We start from the raw sequence: 21505 nt of genomic DNA on the forward strand, positions 1-21505 counted from the left end.
CATACTTTTATGCTCCCGAGTGAATTTATTTCCTGATCGCAGAGTAAAAACAGTGTAATTTTGATTGTCCTTGTTATTTATTGCTTATTAAAAATTAAGTATTTTCGAATGCTCTGACATTTACATCTTGCGTAATCAATTTAAAAAATTCAGAGCATGCCTAGTGTTGTAGCACTGAAGTTGACGTCATCATAGAAATGGTATCGAAAACACTCTGTTCTTTTGAGCTTAACATTTAAATGTCTCATTAACTCATTCCTGCGATAACATATCATATTTTGAATAATTTATTTGCTTGTGATACAAATATAATTTTAACGGCTTTGTACTTGCATGACATTTTATTTGCACTTCATCAACACATAGAATTCGCTTAAATGACTCATTTTGTGATACTAAGAGTGACGGTGCAACCATTATACGGGCAAAGTTTTCTTTCATTGTGATTTAAATGACATATTTTCGAATTTTATCACAATTATTGTTAAAAATAACGTGTACGAAGTAATCACTATCAAAACTTTCGATTTCATATAGATAACAAAATCCACATCATTTAAACATGAGAGATTGTGCAATTGGTATAAAAACAAACATGTCAACTCAATCGGCAAACGTAACAATTAACTCTCTAACCAATACACTAGTATCCAAAGTAAAATTTGTTTTAAATGCAACTTATATTATAAAAGTTTGTTTGCGGAAAAATATTCTATACCAAATATTGTATGTTAAATAAAATTGACCGATAATAATTTCGATAGTCATTTGAAATGATACCGTTTCATTATCATTTATCGATTTTTGTAGAAAGAACGGCATATTTTAGAGCTTTTGATTTCATACCTTACATATCTGATCTTTATAAATGTCAATCCAAAACTAACTTTACTTGAATAAACTTTAGGTAAACCATATAAACTAGAGGTTAACTAGAAAAGGAATACACAAACACATAAGAGGATAAGAGAATACAGTAATATGAAAGGTTTTTACTATTTCTTTTCTAGGTTTGCTGCACAGGAAATCATTGCAAAACAAAGTCAAATAAATCGATTAATTAAACCACCCGAAGCAATCGTTGAAAGAAAGGAATATTGCTGCACACTTAGTGTCCAACAGAACATTTGACACACTAAGTTTAATGTGTACAAACAAATCAAGGCAAAAACATGTCATTCAGTGATGATAGTCATGATTATTTCTTCTTAACTTGCGTTAAACGTCACATTAAAGTGCCAATTTGCGTTTGACACGAGATATTTAGTGCAGAACTGTTAAAATCAAGGAACAACAGAAGACAGCACGATACACTGACAGAGAAATGTGAAACTCATAGCGATAAATACATTGACTAGCATTGTCAGAACCCTGATACCGAAGGCTGTATATCATGAATGACAGATGATCACAGGCTAGTTTTCTTTCTTTCATCTATGATGCCACTTTTTATATATATCATTGTTGTTGCGCTAATCAATAACAAAATACATCTAATTTTCGGTAGATTTGAATAAATAATAAACAGTTTTCTATTCAATGGTATTTTGCGATCGTTATTGAAATAATTAACTTGATACGTCAAAAATATAACAATTATACATGACATGTTTTCTGTTTTGTGGTGATTTTATTACTTGCTCAACGTATGTGATCAGGTTGATACAACATTTATTTTACATTAATAAACACATTTTGAAATTGTGATAATTATTTAAATCTCTTATTTAGAATTATTTATTTTACTAACTGAAATTAATTTCTATTAATTTGAAATACTAGTTTGTTAAATATGATAAAAATATAATGTCGCTTGCAAAATTACTTTTATCTTATTGAAATTGGGCTGTTTTGACTTGCATCTGTCAGGGTTATGTACTAAAAACTTAAGAAAAACACTTGCACCACTTGCCAAAAATGTCAAAGATTAAAACGAATTATTGTATCTATATTGTTTTCCGTAACAGCATTGCATACATCTTGTCAAATAGGAATTACTTCGTTTAAATTTCACAGGAGCATCCGTACCATCTGGGGAGTCTTACCCTTCACAAAGACAATACGAAGGAAACAAGAAGCTCTCTAATTACCTCAGGAAGACAAACGTGACTCCACGAATCTCTCCAAATTACATCAGCCATCGCACTATAAGATAACCTTGTTTATGCAGCATCACCTTTTGTAACTACATAAAACAAAAGGAATAACCTTCGTTATTTTTAGGCATTTCAGCCACAGGGTATTTGAATTGGGGATTTAAGCAATATTTGAAAAAACAGGAGGTGTTCATGTTGTTCTGTACGGCAAAAACTTTACCAGACATTGTGTTTTTACATAATGTTAACATATCAATCTGTCTTCGCTGTGAAATAGCCACCAAGGGGCATTACTCATTGATGTATTTCAATAACACCTTTTATATCTTCCTTGATCTGTGATATGAAATGTATATCTGAAATTAATAAATTGTAAAAAAATAATTATAGTTGTCGACATTTAATGCCTTTCATTTGATCAAGCGTTTGGGAAGTGGGCAGCAGAAATTGCATTTTTTTCAAAATGCAATCAATAAAATATTTAGTAAAGTATTTGACATTCATTACAGTAATTCTTCTGTCATTGACGTAAATTAACATGCACTTGGAGAAACACTTGAAATAATGTTTTAGTTATATTTGAACATTTTGTTTACCCCCAGGAGAGATTTGTCATTAAACTACCTGATTCTGACAACGTAATGGTAAAATCAATGACCAGCAGAAGGTTGTGACTTGATGTGAACAATTTGTTGATTGGAAAACAATGAGATTATTAAACTGCAAATATGTACATTAACATGGCATAAGACATTATTTACTGTCTGGTTATTAACATTTTTAAACATTAAATATTTATCAACTTAATTCATATTCAATCCATCAATTGGTATGGCACAGAATGACTCTATTTATGAAGTGCCGTGAGAGTTTCATGAAAATTGCTTGAATGACAATTAAATGGTTTAAGTTAAAGCAGCATGCCTCCATATTTGTAAAATCTTCTATCAACATCAAGGCATTTAGCGCATGGGTCAAAATAGTTTCAAAAGCCAACACACACACACACAAATAATATAACTTATAATGTGTCAATATATGCAAAAAATAATTTTAATGGCTGGGTAGAATTTTGCTGATTAAAATTGTAAATCTGTCATATGTTTGTAGAAAACACATACATTCGCAGTTTCTCATGAATTCTGCATATTGTTGTTATACATTTCTTGAATTATCATATATATCTTCAGTAGTAAAATATGTCACTCGTGTTTTGCAGATTCCATTGAAAGTTTCACATGGATTGTGGATTTTATTTATACATTTCTTAAACTATGTTTATATTTTCTCAAGTTTGATATATTGAAGATTTATTTTTCTCACCTTTAGTTGGTTCTCTGAAGGATGGTGTAGAACATCTATCAGATCAATCAGAGGTAACATAATATTTCTATGAAAGATGGTGTAACTCCTTTAGATTCCTATTACTACAAACATTGTAAATATATGAACGCTACTTTTCAACAGTTTGATACGATTCTTTTATATATTTTAGACATATACCACTTTATTATTTGAAATGCAATAGTAGCGCGAAGGCTCCGAAGAACGATTTTATACATTATTGAAGGCTACTTAGTATGAAGTCTATCAATGAAAGACTACACATTCTATTCGCACAAAACTCCAACACGTCTTCGTATATATTAAATATGACATCATATGAATGATGAAACATTTTTGGAGGCAAGTCAAAAATCATATCGTCATTGTTACAATTAAAGTTTTTACATCATCATATCGTGGTCTGACTGGCTTTGACCTTGGCCGTTTTTAAATGCTGCAATAAAGACAGGAGTACTCCTACGCAAATGGTTGGAATGAGCAGCAAAACGCTGAGATAATCTTCTAACATGCGATCCATTTTGTTGACTTCTGTCTGCCAAATTCTTGTATGTCACTTTAATTTTGTTTGTATGTGCAAACTGTTTTAGCACCTTTATGTTTTCACGAAACAATAAAATGTTAGAGGTTGAAGGATAGGTCCACTTAAATTACCATCATTCCACTTGTCTGTAGGAGGCACAGGTCAGCAAATGCGAAAATATATTCAGATATTAGATAAAACAAAGGTATATGAAATAGTAAAAACAAGAAGTACTATCTTTAAACAGATACTCGGCCGAAGTTAAACTAGTTAACATGCAAAATTTCTAAGTTTTCAATACAAAAGAAAAGCAATGCTTGCATAACAATGACATTATAATTATTTCTTGCAGTTAAGAAAATACCCATTTTGTAAACATTATAATCAAATCACAGCATTTTGATAATGATGATTTTTCAAAAGGAGCTTCTATTTAATGTGTTCCTTAACTATTCGTTACAAATTATTTTAAAATGACAAAACTACCCCTTACATTTTACCTTAGAGCTATTCTTTAAATTTTATTTAAGAAGTGTTAGAACTGTCCATAACATTTTATTAAAGAATGACCGATGAGATTAACCGATTTCAGTTTGTAATTTTCAAATGACCTATGAACAGTTAATTTTACAGAAAGTTAATCTGATAAAAGACGGACTTCGTCCGAAAAAGTTCTTATAATTTGACGCTATTTAGATTTAAAAATCATATCTATCCCTCGTTGGTGACGAAGTAAAGACTTTTTTCTACATGTTTGGATGCATTTTAGGTAAATTATATCAGTGATGACGATTAATGTCTAACTTTAAGCAAATTGTATCCTATTTAATTATTTAAATTTCATGAAAATTAGCATGAATCTAAAAGCGTGTTGCTTTAACGGTATATAAAATTAGTAAGATTATAAATATGTTCGCACCTTACCATAATTATACTGTATATAAAAATAAGGACCTATATTGGTTGGTACTTCAGAATGTGAGGTCTTTATCGCTTACACAGGTACCATTATTCCCATACGGGTCTCATGTACTTTTTATCTAGAGTGACGCGGTAGCGCATTTACAATTGCTGTTTAATTTGGCAGACATATTGACGACGAAAGATGTATTTATTCATACTTTCAAAAAGTAATCAAATTCTAGCATTAACAGAAAACTTGATAAGATTTATACCATTCCAATATACAATATTTTCATATTAGGTTTGGTTTACACAAAATTTATTTTAGATCAATTGTGTAGGAAGCTTAACGCTTATTGACACACACTCATATAAGTTTTGTTATTCAAATAGTGGTGGTGACATATTATTATTATTGTACTCGTAAAAGAATTCTATTTCATTATCGTAATCATTAATAATTCCTGATAAATTTGGCAAATTGCCAAATCCTTGAAACTGCTTTAATATTTTTGTTTGGAAAGGCACGAAGTAGGGTGGGCGATATCATCATCAATTTCAATAGTTTGTTTATGGTAAAAACATATATTATTAATATATACCACTGTTATGTAAATCAAGGAATGGACGGGTTGTAATGAAGAAAAATTGCTTTTATACAATGATTGATCATTTTTACAGAACAAATATGTTTATTTCAATTAATTTTCAAGACCTCCACGGACAGAGCAAACTAAATAATTCATTATCAAAGATACATATATCAAACTACAAGATAACGCAACTTATCTAATTTTAAAACGGTGACTTTGTGTCTCTGTAAGATTCAGATGCTGTGTAATCGCGCGAACACCTAATTCTAATTCTATGAACGATATGCAAACATAATCTTGATAGCGAAAGCATATCTGATAATATCTTAATAATATGTTTTTTAACAAAAGCATGGTAATCGCTGATGTTGTTCCCATTTCAGTGCCTGAAATAGTGCACGGAGGGGCACCATTTAGCACACCCACACAAAAATTGTTAGACTAATTGGAATGGTAACTGTTATACATTTAAAAAATGGCATTAACATCTTTTTTATAAATATTTAATTATTGTACAAATACAAAAACAACTCGTATTTTGCCATATGGTTCATAATTTTTGTGCTTTTCAAAAAAACTGTGTATTTTTTAAACGACTCAATAATTATGCATGTACTGCAATGCATGAAATATATCTGTTGCCATTATTCTGTGAAGTTTGAAATTGATACATTAGTTGCTTATTTATGTTATGCCGTCTTTCTCACCAGAGTTTAAGTTTACACCTCTATTTCTTTTTGAGTTATGCACAAAGGTAAAATATATAATTTATCAAACAATACTTCTTAGCACTGCATTTCTACTAAACCACTAAACAAATAAAAATGTTCAAATAGGATTCCATAATTGTAATTAGTTTAAATAAATGTTATGCTCCTGTTGAATTGTGACAGATTGGCGGACGGCGGACAAACAGACGGACGGACACTCGAACCAATATTTTTCTTTGATCTTTATGTGACTTTTGTCACACAAACCCGTGAAAATCCCAACTTAAAACCAAACGTTAAGGGTGGTGGTTTCCTTATTTTTTAACTATAACTATGAAGGATATGAAGCTCATAGACCATTTTATGTTGGTTCGGAAAGACGGACGGGCGGGCAGACGGATTGACAGACGGGCAATCGCCAAGAAAAGCCCTCCGTTTCTGATGGATGTGGGAAACAACACTAAACACATTCTTATTTTTCTTACCATTTATTGATTAAAACAAATCTTTAAAATGCTATATTTTTATATAATAAAAAAATGACTTAAACTGACATCATAACGGTAAAACAATTTATATCATGAACACAAAACCTACAAATATCAAGAAAAAATATATTCGTTAAAATAAATTAAAATCTTCAGAGTGATTAAATGTTATGCAAAGTTATTTATGTATATAGAACAACCGAAGTGTTACACAAAATCAAATGTCCACTGTTTTAGCATATAAAAAATCAAATATTTAATGGTCAAATTGGTACTGAAAGATAAAATGAAAGATACAAAAAATAAAGATATCTTCTTCACGTCCATTTTGAATATAATAAGTAAAGGGTAAACTGTGTATTGTCTCACATCATATTCATACTAACTTAAGAATAAAAAAAATCAACAGGAACAAAATAAAAATTCAAGAAAGGGCAACCCGCTTAATTATAATCCCGAAAAATGAGAAAACCCTCAATTAACACGGTTTGCAGTGTTTCCTGATTTAACAAAAAACGAAGACATTAGAGTGCATATGATTATAAAAATATAAATTCTTAGGTCAAGTTACACCTCAACATGCAATAATTACGTCAGATATAACGTCAAAAAATGAATTTCTACTAAAATATAATCCGGTGTTTTTTTGTGTTTTTCTTAACAGTACACTGTTCATCTATTATAACGCAGTCTTTATTACAGCATTATATACTATATTAAAAAGACTAGCGGCACGATATTACGATTGAAACTTTATTAACATATTTTCTTTAAAGCGGCCTTCAGATTTTTTTTTTGTTGGGGAAAAAAAGTTCTGCATTGTTTCGAAGTAAGTATTTCAGTACTATCACCTATGAAAAGTGCATCATATAATCGTTAAGCCTTCTTCAAAACAGCGCCCCGGTAGCTATTTATAGCGCGCAGTGACGTTTGTTTCTAAAAATAGCAGATTGGGAAATGAATCCTCCGCTTTACTAATTTACATTTAGAGCGCGGACCAATAGATTAGGGATATTTAGGGGTTTCATTATTTTTTATGTATTTTATCGGCGACAAATTTCATTTTACACCTTAATTCTTTTGATTTTACAGTTATATGAAACGATTTCTCTTAAATTTTTTTTAACCTTTAGAAAAACTGATTTAACGAAGATAAAACAAAGGGAAGCAATATTTCAAAGGCTGTTTTTAAATACTTATATTAAGACCTAAATCGAAAATATTTCAAACTACCAACAATCGCCATGATTTGCTAATAAATATATTTGTCAACGTTTCATTTCAAGTTACTGGAGGAAAATAAAGTAGAATTGAAAAACTGTCAGTAAAAATGTTAATAAAACTTAATTGTTTTGTTGTACTTTCTCCAAAGTTACAAACAACTCAAAATAAACAGCTATAATAAACAGATGCTAGGCCGCAACTTCCACGTAAACGAGCCATCTCTTTTACAAATAAATAAATTAATAAATAAAATATCATAAGATCAAAAACATGTTATACATGTTCTTGAAATAATCAATATGAAAAATATAATTAAATTAAGACACTAATTATGTTTTAAAAACACAAATTTGGCGGCATTCTAAAAAATCAAAATCACTGTTTGAGGGACTCCACTGCCTATTGACATTACGGGACTGGAAAAAATTATGTTTCCGAGATGAAAATTCCATTTAATGTAGGTCTTGGCCAAATAACTTGTGTACAAAATTCTGATTATTCGATCACTCTGTTTTTGTTTTTCAGAATATTTGTTCTAATTGTAAATCATGACCCAGAAATGAAAAGTTTTGAAACCATTTATGCACCAATCGTGCTAAGAATCACAAAGAAATAAAAGAAAAAGAAAAAAAAATGAAAAATGAATTGAAAAATGAAGAATTTTATTTATTCCCTTTTGCATTTTCCCGTTTTCGGTTCCCTAGTTGATCTGTCTAATAATTTCATGTTTTCTAAGATTTTGAACCTTAGTAGAGATTTTGTAAAAAACACAAATCTGGCGGCATGCTCAAAATTCACAGAAACTGTTATAAATAAAAACCATGATAGTAATTTTCACATCTCCATTTTAACAAGTTTCACGAGCCCATCACTATCTGTCTATGAGAAATTTTGTACATAAATGCTTTCCCTTAAAATTAAACAGAAAAACAACTGAAAATGGAAGTTAATATTTCGTTCCATATTTCGGCAATTTTGATTAGTTATAAAAAATCCCCATATGAATATCAAAAAGGCCTATTTTTAATGAACAATACAAACTACACGGACAATTTATAACGTCAAAATGAGGTTGCAGTATAAATTTCAATAATGAAATAGGGAACATTTAACCATTGAAAAAAATAATAAAAAATATACATTTAACGTCTGGAAACAAATGAAAAAATAATGATTACAACCTTTGACTATGATCTTAAAAATATGTATATAACACAAAAATAATGCATGTGTACTTAATTACACACACAATATTGTATATGCATACCATACATTTGGTATACATATTGTTTTGAGGCATGAAAATGAGGTAAACAAGATGCCGCCTTGATGAATTGAGTGTTTGACACATAAGAAGAACATTCAAGAACATATATTTATTTTAAAGTTAAGGCTTCATATGCACCAGAACATCTTAAAAATCTCAATTGCAAGGATTTCTCGATGTTTTGAGAGTTATTATTTTGATTTATGGTACAATTCACATCTTTGCATTAATAGGTCAATTATGCCCCAAAAAAGATTTTATTTTTTATTTCTCAAAAGTTTTTTTTTTCATTTTTGATATACTTTTATAGTAACTGATTGTCCAATATTTTATTCTGTTACCTTTTTGTTATTAGTGCATTTATAGTAATAAAGTATTTTGTGTGCAAGTCAAAATACGACTTTGTGTACATTTCGCTTCCTTTATTATACACTACTTTTCAGTTAACAAACATATTACATGCTCTAAAAGTATTATTTAAATGTTCTAAATCTCATATATTCCGTTTATAAAGACTGAAGTTAAAATATATTCGTTTCTGGGGCATAATGTTCCTGAAATGTATTATGTTGCATTAATACATGATATATGAGATGCATTTAAAAACAAGTATCAATCTCTTATCCGGTATTTACCGTAAATAATCTTATGAAAGGCTTTGCGGAAAGAAGGGTTGAATATCGTATATAATATAGGATTTAATGACGAGTTAAAATAGCCAAGCCATAAACAGAAGCTGAACAGTGTGTCCGGGATGTTACAATGTTCTGCACAAAATGGGGCCAACACCGCTAATACGAAAAAAGGGAGCCAGCAGGCAACGAAAGCACCAGTGATAATTCCTAACACTTTAGCAGCCTTTCTTTCGCGCTTCATTTCCATTTTATCTTTTCTTTTACGGTCCGCCTCACGCCGTTTCTTCTTTAGTTTCAGTAAGTCATGTTTGTGATTGTTGTTTTCAGAATGTTTTGTGGTGTTTTGATGAGATGTATTGTTGATATCCTCGGAGTTTGGTATTTCCGTTACATTGGTCACATCAGTTAAGTCTATTTGATCCATGTGCCCATTTGTTCTTTTCATATAAATAGGTCTGACATTTGGCACTGCCAGGTAACTGCCATTGTTAACATGTGGCGCTTTCGTCTCACATTCTGACATTTGCATTTCTTCGTTTAACGCCGTTTGTTTAAAGGGGCCCTAGAAAACCCTTTTCACACTGTATAAAACCATCACGTCACTTAGCGACGGAAATTCTATTTTTAACTTTTCATATCCCCACATGTTACATTTTCTCGGGAGAGGTTTATTCCTCCCCCCAAAATTTTTTTTTTCCAATACGAGTTCGACAACCATATTAAAATCTTAAAAAATTTAAAAAAACCCTTAAGGGAAAAAGCGGGCAAAAGGGAAACGCCCCACGGTTTAGAAAAAAATGTAAAACACTTAAAATTTTGACTGAAACAAAGCATATGCCGTATTTTTCTGGGGTATTATTTCCCTTCTTTCCCTCCAAACCCAAAGGGGGTAAAAGATAAAAGCCCAAAGGCGACAACCAAAAAAACTGCAATCATTTTTAGAATTTGTTTAGCACTGCGTCTTCGAATATAATCTATGTTTGATACGCCCCAAAACCTGTCCAATGATATAGCGACGAGGTGAAGAATTGATGCCGTACAGCACAGGACATCAACAGAGATCCAAAAATCACAAATTGTGTTACCTAGATACCAGAATACACTGATTTCATAAACCAGACTTAGTGGCATCACACACACAGCCACCAGAAGGTCCGTCACTGCCAAGGACAATATCAAATAATTTGAAACTCCTTGCAAACTTCTTTCAAGAATTACTGCCGCTATTACAAAAACATTTCCCCATAAAATTGGTCGCAAGAATCATGAAGCGCCAATAGAATACATAATATCACCATTACCGGGTATCATACTTTGGAACGTGGTGAAAATTGCACGTGCGCGTCCTCAATAGACGTGTTAATCCCCGGTTTGTCCCGTTTGTTCCATTAAGTAGTATTCAACAATTCAGTGCTGCTGTTAAAATCGCCAAATAATAGGGGCAATTAGCAGTCACATTAAACGTCAAAACGGTGACAGTAAATGTTCCTAGGCACTTCTTCGGTTATGCTCCAAATTTTGGGGTATATCCTAAACTAGGTAATTTAATGTACAATTTTCCATATCTTTGATAAACTTCGTTATCACAAGAGCTCTGTTTTATGCCCGTCTAATAAACCTTCCATCAATTCCAGATCTCTTCATGTTATGTAGCCACAGTTGTAAAATTGTTTTTTCTCCTTCTGAAAATAGTAACAAATAACTATTAAGAAGAATACATTAAGAAATAACAATCAAAATTTCTAATGTTCTTCTGTCTAAAATGTTTCCAATTTTGTTAATTTACGAGAAAAATATTGGAAAAATAATCAAAATGTCCAAAAAATGTTGGTTGAAGAGCATTAATCATGAAGAAGACAACTTGATCAAGAAAAAATGAATATTTGTACTTTGTTCTTCTTTTATCTGAAAATGAGGAAAATTATACTTCTTTTATCAAAAGATAATCCATATATTTCTGTATAAAACCATCGACATGATATATTGAAAATGTAAAATAAAACACTTTTAAATAATTTGAATTTCAAAAATGATGAGTTTTGTATATCTAAAATCTTATTTATCTAATACAGAGAAAAAGACACGGACAAAGTAGAAATATGAACTAAAATAAAATAACTACTTGGGTGTTCTTACAATAAATTTCCTGAATCCACATGTAAAATCACAATAATACTTAAATCCAAATCGATTTACAATGACTCTACGCTCAATTATAAAACATTAGATTTCAAACAAATTGTTTAGAAATGAAAGGCACTTTCAATCAATCTTTACAAAATGTCAGAACTCCGGAGGAACACCCCTTTAAGTAACAATTGCCACATATCGTCTGCATGTGACGCTGTCACTTTCAGAAAGCATGTTTTCAATCTCCGACTAATTTACGTCAACAACAGAATTTCCAATAAAGGCACCGTGTATCAAATAACAAATCTAGCGTCAGCGCGTTTCAATTTACAGTGTTTGTCTATTCACTTAAAATAAGCCACCCTGTTTAACGTCTGATAAAGTTCTGTGTTTATTTTGTTTCTTGTATATCCGTTAAAATCATTTGATAACATAGATAAACAAAGAATTGCGTGTGTGTTGGTTCAATCAATAATTGATATCTGTAAATGATCTTTATTTCTTCTAACCATTGTTAATGAAATACAATCTTTGTTAATAAAATTCTACAAGGTTAAACAACATATTTTGTATTAACGCTTGATTAACGAATTCAAAAGTTTCAATAAGTTATGAAGTAAAATCACCGTACTAATGACAATGTCGCACCTTAATGGGAGAAATATATTGCAAAACACATGTTTTGATGACGTCAGTTAACTTTTCTTACACGATCAAAAAACAGGGATCATTTCTGCAAAGCCTCACCTTAGTTATAGTATTAGCATTACTGCAACTTATCATAAATGAATTTACACCGGTCTCAAAGGTTCATTGTCGTGAATTCAGATGCCATATAAATATTGAAAAATAACAATTCTCACCATTTAATTACACAAGGGCGTGATCACAGGCAAACATCCAATTAATAACCAAAGATCAATGGCGACAAACTATAACGGGTTTCATGCTTGTGATCTTATCAGGACTCTTTCACTTTCATAATCTCCTCCGTTGGGGCATTATTGTTTGTAAACATGACGTAATCAATATAAAAAACATCTCTACACTATCATACATCTTGCAGCTGATCACGAATCTAGTTTAATTCTAGTCCAAATGGTTCAAATAGTATGAATGTTTATTCAAATAATGTTTCTAAATGACGAACTCTTATAATTTTGTGTTATTGAAATAAATTTTTAATGAAAGTCACATTTGGTTACACCTTTATTCAAACTGATGACAAATCGTTTAACGGCTCTTAAATATTTAAAACAGAAAAAAATCTAAATAAGCTTTGATGTTAGAATTTTTCGCACTGTAAAACAAACAATGTATCTATTTTAAACGATATTCCATACATACTAACCATTTGTGGTACATTTTCTGATCTCTTAAATGCACTTCAGAAGTTACATTGCAAACTATTTAAGGGATGATAAAACATTTAACACATTTTTACCAGCTTCTGTTATGTTTGTTTTACCGTAACTAAGTTAACACGACAATATTAAGATATTCATTCATTTTATGGCTAATATGATCAACACGACAATATTAAACTATTCATTCATTTTCTGGTTAATATGATCAAGACGACAATATTAAGCTATTCATTCATTTTGAGACATATTCCTATACGATTTTGACGTACGTTTGTTCTTATGGTTAAAACGCCGCTAAATACACCAGTTTTATACTTTTTAATATTTAATAATTGCTCTTTGAAGTTACGACACAGAATTTGCTACCTGTCTATGGTGAAACAATGTTTCCAATATCAAAACATATAAAACTTTAAAATATTTCATCCACAACTTTTAATAGAATTGTTAACTGATAGTTATGTTTGCGATTGGCTTCTCATTACAGTAAATGTTTATGTTTAGAATGCTTTATTGACAAAATAAATAATGCTTTGAAACCGGTTATAAATGCATGAAATGTTAATGCTCACGTTAGTTTTTTTTTACTTCTATTATGAAATCAAGAAATACACACACGGTACAGTTTATGCAAAATGATTTTGAAAAGACAGGTAACAATAATAAAACCTTGAAGAAATCGACGTTATAAAAACAAAACAAATTCCTGTAAAATATCAAAGTGTTTATTATTGTCACTGCATGACAATTCAGATAAAAACTTTTTTCTTATTTTAAATCAATAAGTTACCGTCAATGAAACAAGTTTAAATGAATTGAGCTTCGTGCAGTTATTTTGTTTAAAATTTGAACCCACAGCAAAACCTATGTCAGTAGGGTTATTATTAATACTTTGTAGCCTATGTTTAAATTTAGTTCTTTGGAACCTTTTATTATTGTCGGGAGTGGTCTTCCTCGTCGTTTTCCTCTCCATTGAAGTGACTTTCAGTTTTAATACAAATTATCAATTTATCAAGTGTTTCGTCTTTGCTTTGTTTATTGGCGTTGACAAGCGTTTTGAAGAAATAATTAAACTTAATAATGTTTTACTGTAAAATGTTTCATTATGCTCAAACCAGTTTTTAAAATTGTTTAGGTATTCTGAGTAAACATTTATTTTAGATTATACAACAGTATGAATAGTATGATGTATTTAGAAAAGAAAAAATTGTTTAACACCAAAAAGCAAGTCATAAAAACACAGCTAGAATAACTTCTGTAAAATCCCTAATATGAATCAGTGCCATGGCATGATATTCCAGCTATAATTTGCCTTAACTGTTAGATTAGTCTACGTTTCATTTCATTGACATTATTGAAAGGGATTTAGTATCGTTATCCTGGAATAAACATCTGTCTGTAGAAATCCAATCGTGCTCTTTGAGGAGAAAAAAGCAATTGAATTGATTGGTGCCTGTCTACGTCTTTGTAAAAAGGTCCAAAGATATTAGATTGTGGTATAAAAATAGCTTATTGTCATTTTTCAATGAAAAGGAAACAACAGAAATCATTATCTTTGATATTTCGACCTTATTATTATAAAAATTCCCAAAATGTAAAGTTTAACTAATAATTGCCTTATATATACAAAATGTACATGGGTCAAACAATTTGTGATAAGGAATTACATTGTTTATAACATTTGCAACTTAATAAAGCCTGAAATCCGTTGAAATAAGGCAATTGTTAATTTCGTATACTTAGATGTTACAAATTTGCATTCGCCAAGATATTTGTTCTCGGAAAAAATTTAGGTATTTTTAAAAGAAATTGTTATCAGATTTGTAAATAACAACGCAATATAATTTGAGAAATAAGAAATAGAAAACATAAAATTCGTTCGGTTGAATTGTTAATAAATTCAGAAATGTTAATAGATGAGGAGGCGTAAACATGTCGTTAAATATTTATAATGCATATGAAATAAACACGATATTATGTGAAACTAAGCGATATTTTGTAAACAGAAACAACACTTATAAGGATGGATAATTAGACATTTTGTAAACGAGCTATTATATTATTCTTTTATATCTTTCTGGTCCATCGGGTCATTGAGTCTATTAAGTGGTGAAAATTGAAGCTCAAGCCGGTGCTAGGGGATGAGGGATGTTGTACTTTTTCATTATCCCTGTACAGAATCAATTAAACCGAGTCTGCAATTTTTATGTAATTTTGCTGTTTTTAATGTTTCCGAGGTATCACTTTGTTTTCAGATAATCAATTATATGAATCAAGATATGATGACTTTATATTAACAACATTGGAAATAAAAAGCAATAATCATAAAACTTTCAATAAACTATCTCATAACAATTTTAATTTTTAAACAACTCGACCTTGACAAGAGATTTTGTGTCAAGTGCAGCAAATTGTTATCCTAACCTTCTCCTATTTGTGAATAAAAATCGTTTGAAATTTGACAGTTATCAATAAACAAACGACTCGCACGCAAAATTGTTAGAAGCGATTTCAACAAAGTCGTGCTCCATAGTACGTGAGAGATAAACAATGTTTACAAGAACTCAATCAAGTGTAATTTGATATTTTTTAATGGAAACTGTCCTAAATCAGTAACATGACAGGTCAAGTTTCGTATTTCGTAATTGCACGCTATGAGAAACAAGGACTTGATATTTGTTTTAGGAAATGAATCGGTTGTTGATATGGAGTGTCATGATTTTTTCTTCGTTTTTATCAAAGAGAGAAAGCTGAAACCCAAGAGTGTCCGCATTTTTTGTGTTAAAATCCAGATACAGATAAAATAGCATTAAGTGCTTTATGACATTAAACATTAAGGTTATTTCATTTGTCATAAATTCTTGTTGAAACAAACAAAATGCGACCACTGATCATCAATAATTAAAAGCCAATTTACAACCATTCAATTGCATGTTATGTAGCATTATTTGGAACGTGATTTGATGAATCCTATTGCGTGAAAGATAATTTAAATATGCATAAGTTTTATTATTAATGGTTAGTGTAAAAATGCTTTTTATGCCATGATATAAGTTCATTATACGCAAAAGTCAAAAAAATAAATTACTGTTATTTACTACAACGACGCATTTGTTTTAATTTGAAGTTGTTATCTTTACATACTGCATTGATTTTTTTATCTTTTATGAAAAATGGAAAGAATAGTGATCTATTATCAATTACAAGATATTTTGTAGCAATCTTTCTAAGATGTTTATTTTATAACAGCATCCAAAGAATCTATCATGAGTTAGTATTACAACCATAACTATATGAAACGAAACTTGGATTAAAGACGAATAAGTGTAAGTATTTTGAAATCTTTTGGGCATGTTCAATAAGACTGAAAGTTAGTGAATGACAGTTTTGGAATATCACAATTCTTCGAACAACGCTTACCCCACCCAATCCCCAAAAAATAAAGTAAAAGTGAAAAATAAAATAATAATAATAAAAAACAACAACAACAACACAAAACAACTAAATTAAACACACGCATACACACAAAAATATAATAAAAAAACAACAAGTTTATAATATTTAATTATTTGATTGGCATCTCCTACTAACTTTACTGAGTGTTAATGACGTCATAACATATATGTATAGTACAAAGAAATACGCATACGGTTACATTAATAAACAAGTGTCGACCTGTTAAAAACATCATATACAGTCAATATTCCAGCATTTGATATATATCTTATATTTACTCTACACCACACTTTTTTCTCTTAGGTTTATTTCTGAATGATGAAACATATATATCTGATTAAAACAGTCAAGCTAAATTACTATGTCAGCTACTGAACTAGATGCTATGTATGTAAACAATGTGCATGTGTTAGAAATCTGTTTCATGTCTAAATTAGGCAAATGGATATTACCTCAATATAAACATACACGTGGGAATAATATCATATATTTTAAGAGATGATCAAAGACATTCAACTTTAAATAACTGTTTGATCAGCACTGTTGATGCATAAGTATGTGACGCATTAGTATAAGGTCCTGACAGATGTCTTTGTAGTCATTAAGTAGGCCAGTTTTTACTTGTGAATTATTTTGTGTAATAGTTTCTAAAAACTACTTTTGTAATATTTCTTAACATAGAATAAAGAAAAACAGAGTCCCTTAAGAAAGCAGAATCCCTAAAGAAAGCCCACCACGCCAAATTGAAAATGTTGCAGGCTCGGTTTGATTGAGCCTGTTCATGGACGGTACTGGAAAGTGGAACTTACCGTTCACACACCTTAGCACCGGCTTAAGCAGAATTCAACATTTAAACACGAAAATGGAGAAATTTTAAATTAAGAAGCATCCGCAGATTGATTAAAGGAATAAAGTTTTATGTGTATTTACTAGCCATTGAATATAATGACATTACATTAAGTGTGTTTTCTTGGAAAGTACTTTGTCGTCTGCAATGCTGTGTCTTAATACATCATAAAATGGCAATAAATGTTACCAAGTGCTTTACCTATCGCTTATGTTTGGGAAAAGCATTTTAAATAATAATTTGTTTTAAACATTTGTAATTTGGTTTAAATAGTTTTTTAAAAAGCAATAGTCAGTAATTGGCGCACCCACAATAATGCACGAAATCGTAGGTTGTAATGCGTAAATAACAGATGCAATATGCTCAAATATTAAACAGAACTCTCAATATTTTACAAGGAAATTTATCAAATGTCAGCAAGCAATACTAAATTATGAGTTAACAGTACTGATAATCAATATACATGTAAAAACTTGTAAAACTACAAATTAAAATCAAAAAGTGCTGCAAGTGAATTTTAAAACTTGTTGATATGGTTTGAATCAACGAATGGCAACACACATTTAAATTAACTAGAAAGTATTAATATTGTATGATATTAATTCATTTTTAAATATATTCCAAATGAACGGTTTTGTGTCGGTTCGTTTAAAGCATCTATTTGTCAATTAGATTTTACAACAAAATGGAAATTTGTATTTTTTCTAAAATGGTATTCTATCAGGTTGAACATGACTTCGTTTTTCAAAAATTCAGATAGAATTTCATTTCAATCTGCATGGACAACAGATACAATTTAATGCATTTTCACATCATTAAGATCGCGTTACGCAAAATAATTATGCGGAATAAACGACTAAAAAAGAGCATGCTAAAACTATTGACAATCAAGTTTTTATTTACGTTTGTCATTTGAAAAGTTTTGTATTCTTGTATATAGTATTATAATACATGCACAGCTACAGCGGTGTTGATATAACATTATAACATTTACGTTATTGTTGCCAAAGGCATAATTATGCAAATTTCATTTAAAAGTTCACATGATACTTTTTACAGATTATACCAATGGCATTATCATCTTTTGAATCACATAAAAGTGTATTATTATATATTAGTCATTTTTAGATTTATCTAATCAGTTTTCCTTCGTTTTCATTTCCAGTATCAAATGCATAGCTATAATGTACTCCATGTAGTCCGTTACAAATAATTAAAAATGCATCCACGACCCTTAGCATGGGCTTAATCAGATTTCAACATTAAAAAAAGTAACAGAAAAGGGTCATTTGAGTCTTAAGCATTTTGCTTTTTGTAATCTATTTGCTTGCTTTACGTTTTATGTTAGTTTTTCTAACGTTAATTAATTGCTTGTGAATCTATTTATACATAACCACACATTTTTTTCTTAATTTTGACAATGGATTTTATCAGCTCAGACATTGCATCCAATTACAATCGTAATACGATAAACAAAAAATGACTTTCATCAAATTGCTTCCCTTCAATTTTCAAACTCTCTAGAAAAAAGAGCTAAAAAGAAATGAAAATCTAAATTATTTAATTGTTTTAATTGTTTTTGCCCGGATAAGGTGATGTCGTTACAATTTTTTTTCAAAGGATTTGATGAAAAGCACCTCCTGAATACATTGCAAGCGTATAAATGAATATACAGTTAGGTGCAAGTAAATTAAATGGCAAAATTTTGCTATCAGTATTCCGTATCAACTCATAAACGATGTATACAAATTTTCATTAAAAATTGGCACTTAAAAGAACAAACCCCGAAATCATTAGAAGGGTATAAATGAATATACAGCTAGGAGAATGTTAAATATATGGCAAAACATTGCTTAAAACCTCTAAGAATGCCGTATATCAACAACAACACATCTCAAAAGTCATAAACTAAATATAATTACAATTGTCCCCTGAAAACGATCATATAAACGTGAAATTTGTAAGAAATAAACATTAGACAAACAATTAAAACTGTCAGTAAGATCTATCATAATCTACTAGTATATGAAATAAGGAAAATTTCATTATTTTGTGGCAAGCAATAAGAAGGCAACAATTACTGAAGAAGTTTTTGAATACGTACATCTTTTTTTTCGTTATGAGTCAATTAAATTATAATTAAAAATGTTCGTACCGAAACATTAAATGCGAATTACAACATAAAACTAACAGCATAAGCTAGTTGAGAATTTGTTGAAATATTTGTTTTTACGGCGTACCAACACAGTACAAGTCATATGGCAACGAAACAGGAAAGATGATTTTGGCTAAGCTCGGGGGTTACAAACTTTATCAGCATCTGGTTCAAAACCAACACAATTGTTGGAGGTAAGAAATGCATAGACTCAAGTAATTAAAACCCATTTAGTTGCCTAAGATCACACAAGGATATAAAATGACTGCAATTCTGATGACTTAACCGTTACAGGCAACTCCTCAGTCACAAGGGGGCATTGATCTATTGATATATACTGATCGCCTTGGCAAGATAATGTCAACTTCGTTAAAATCATCGGGGTAACATTCCGTTCTATCACACTCAGTGTGATGTGACTACATTAATTGAACGCCGCATTTCCTTGTTGATCATGTTTATCTTATTTTATATTATATCATAACGTGTTAATAAATAATAAACCCTGTTGGATAAAACTGATACATCCTTCTTTAGAAATCAACCATGTATTGTAATGATGGTTTATTTCCAAGCCATATTTTATTATAAAATGTCACGATTGTTAATATTTGGAATGTAGTCGAGGAAAATTTCCTTCAACCATTAAAATAGTCTGACTATATTATGATAAGCTACGATGTTAAGGCACTAAAATTACTTGGGAAACTTATGTTTACATTGGTAACTGTATTTTAATATGCAAACATTGATTTTAAATCAATCTTGACATTTCCTTAATGATAAACCAAAATGATACCTTCACTTTAAATACTGTCTCTAAAAAGGTATCATTCTATTAGTTATCCATATTATTTAGATATTTGTATTAAATTAGTTCCATCTAGTATGAATGAATGGCATATTTATCAAATATATCATAATTTCTCAAACAAGTCAAATAGAAGGTCGAGTAAAATCTAACATAAACAATCTAGGTTACAAATAGCAAAATCCTTGAACTGTCAAACTTGCAATATCTCATCAATTACATTATTCCGTTTGTCAAAAGCTAGATAAACCAAAAACGTATGATATTGAAAAAATAAGATGTTATTTATTATATTAACATATGTCTTATTTTGTTCATGCGAATATGACATTATTTCCAGCAGCTGTCTAGATGTAAGGAAATCTGAAAATATTTCCGGTAAATAATAAATGCACAATTCATTCACCGTTAAGACAAATTTTTGACAATCTATGTTTTAATGTATAAAATTACTTTATAAGCTTAAGAAGCTTTTACATTTAGAAGGTCTAAAAACAAAATCTCGCCTTGAATATGTATGAATTTATTGCATGTCCGCAATATTACTCAGCTATTTGTTTTGCACAACTTGCAGGGATGTGAAAAGAAATATTCCATAAGCAACACGATATGCGGCATCTGATTCAATTCAGTTTACCTGACATTAAAGTTTGACACATCCAAATTTTTTTATTGTTGAATATTGAAATTAATGTTTGTTTTTAGGAAGTGGATTAATCGCAAATGCCATTTGACAATATTTGTTCCATTGTTTTAGTCTCAACAACTACTAGTATCCAATTCCTGAAAGCTAACAGTCAATATTATTAAATTACAATCGAGCTCATGAGAAATTAGAACAGTGAGTTCTTTTTGTTCGTAACTAATGCCTTTTAACAATCATAATTAAAACGCTTAAACATAAAATTAAGATTTCAATCATTCTTTTTTAATTTAAAGTGATTACAGCATTGCTT

At 30.1% G+C, this 21505-nt stretch overlaps 1 pseudogene; it reads right to left on the reverse strand.

The window, feature by feature from the left end:
* Positions 1 to 6767: 6767 nt before the first annotated feature.
* LOC132734170 (5-hydroxytryptamine receptor-like) lies at positions 6768 to 11050 on the reverse strand (annotated as a pseudogene).
* Positions 11051 to 21505: the final 10455 nt, after the last annotated feature.

Source organism: Ruditapes philippinarum, unplaced genomic scaffold, assembly GCF_026571515.1.
Source record: "Ruditapes philippinarum isolate M1 unplaced genomic scaffold, ASM2657151v2 ctg4716_1_1_1_1, whole genome shotgun sequence".
In the NCBI taxonomy this organism is placed as follows: domain Eukaryota; kingdom Metazoa; phylum Mollusca; class Bivalvia; order Venerida; family Veneridae; genus Ruditapes; species Ruditapes philippinarum.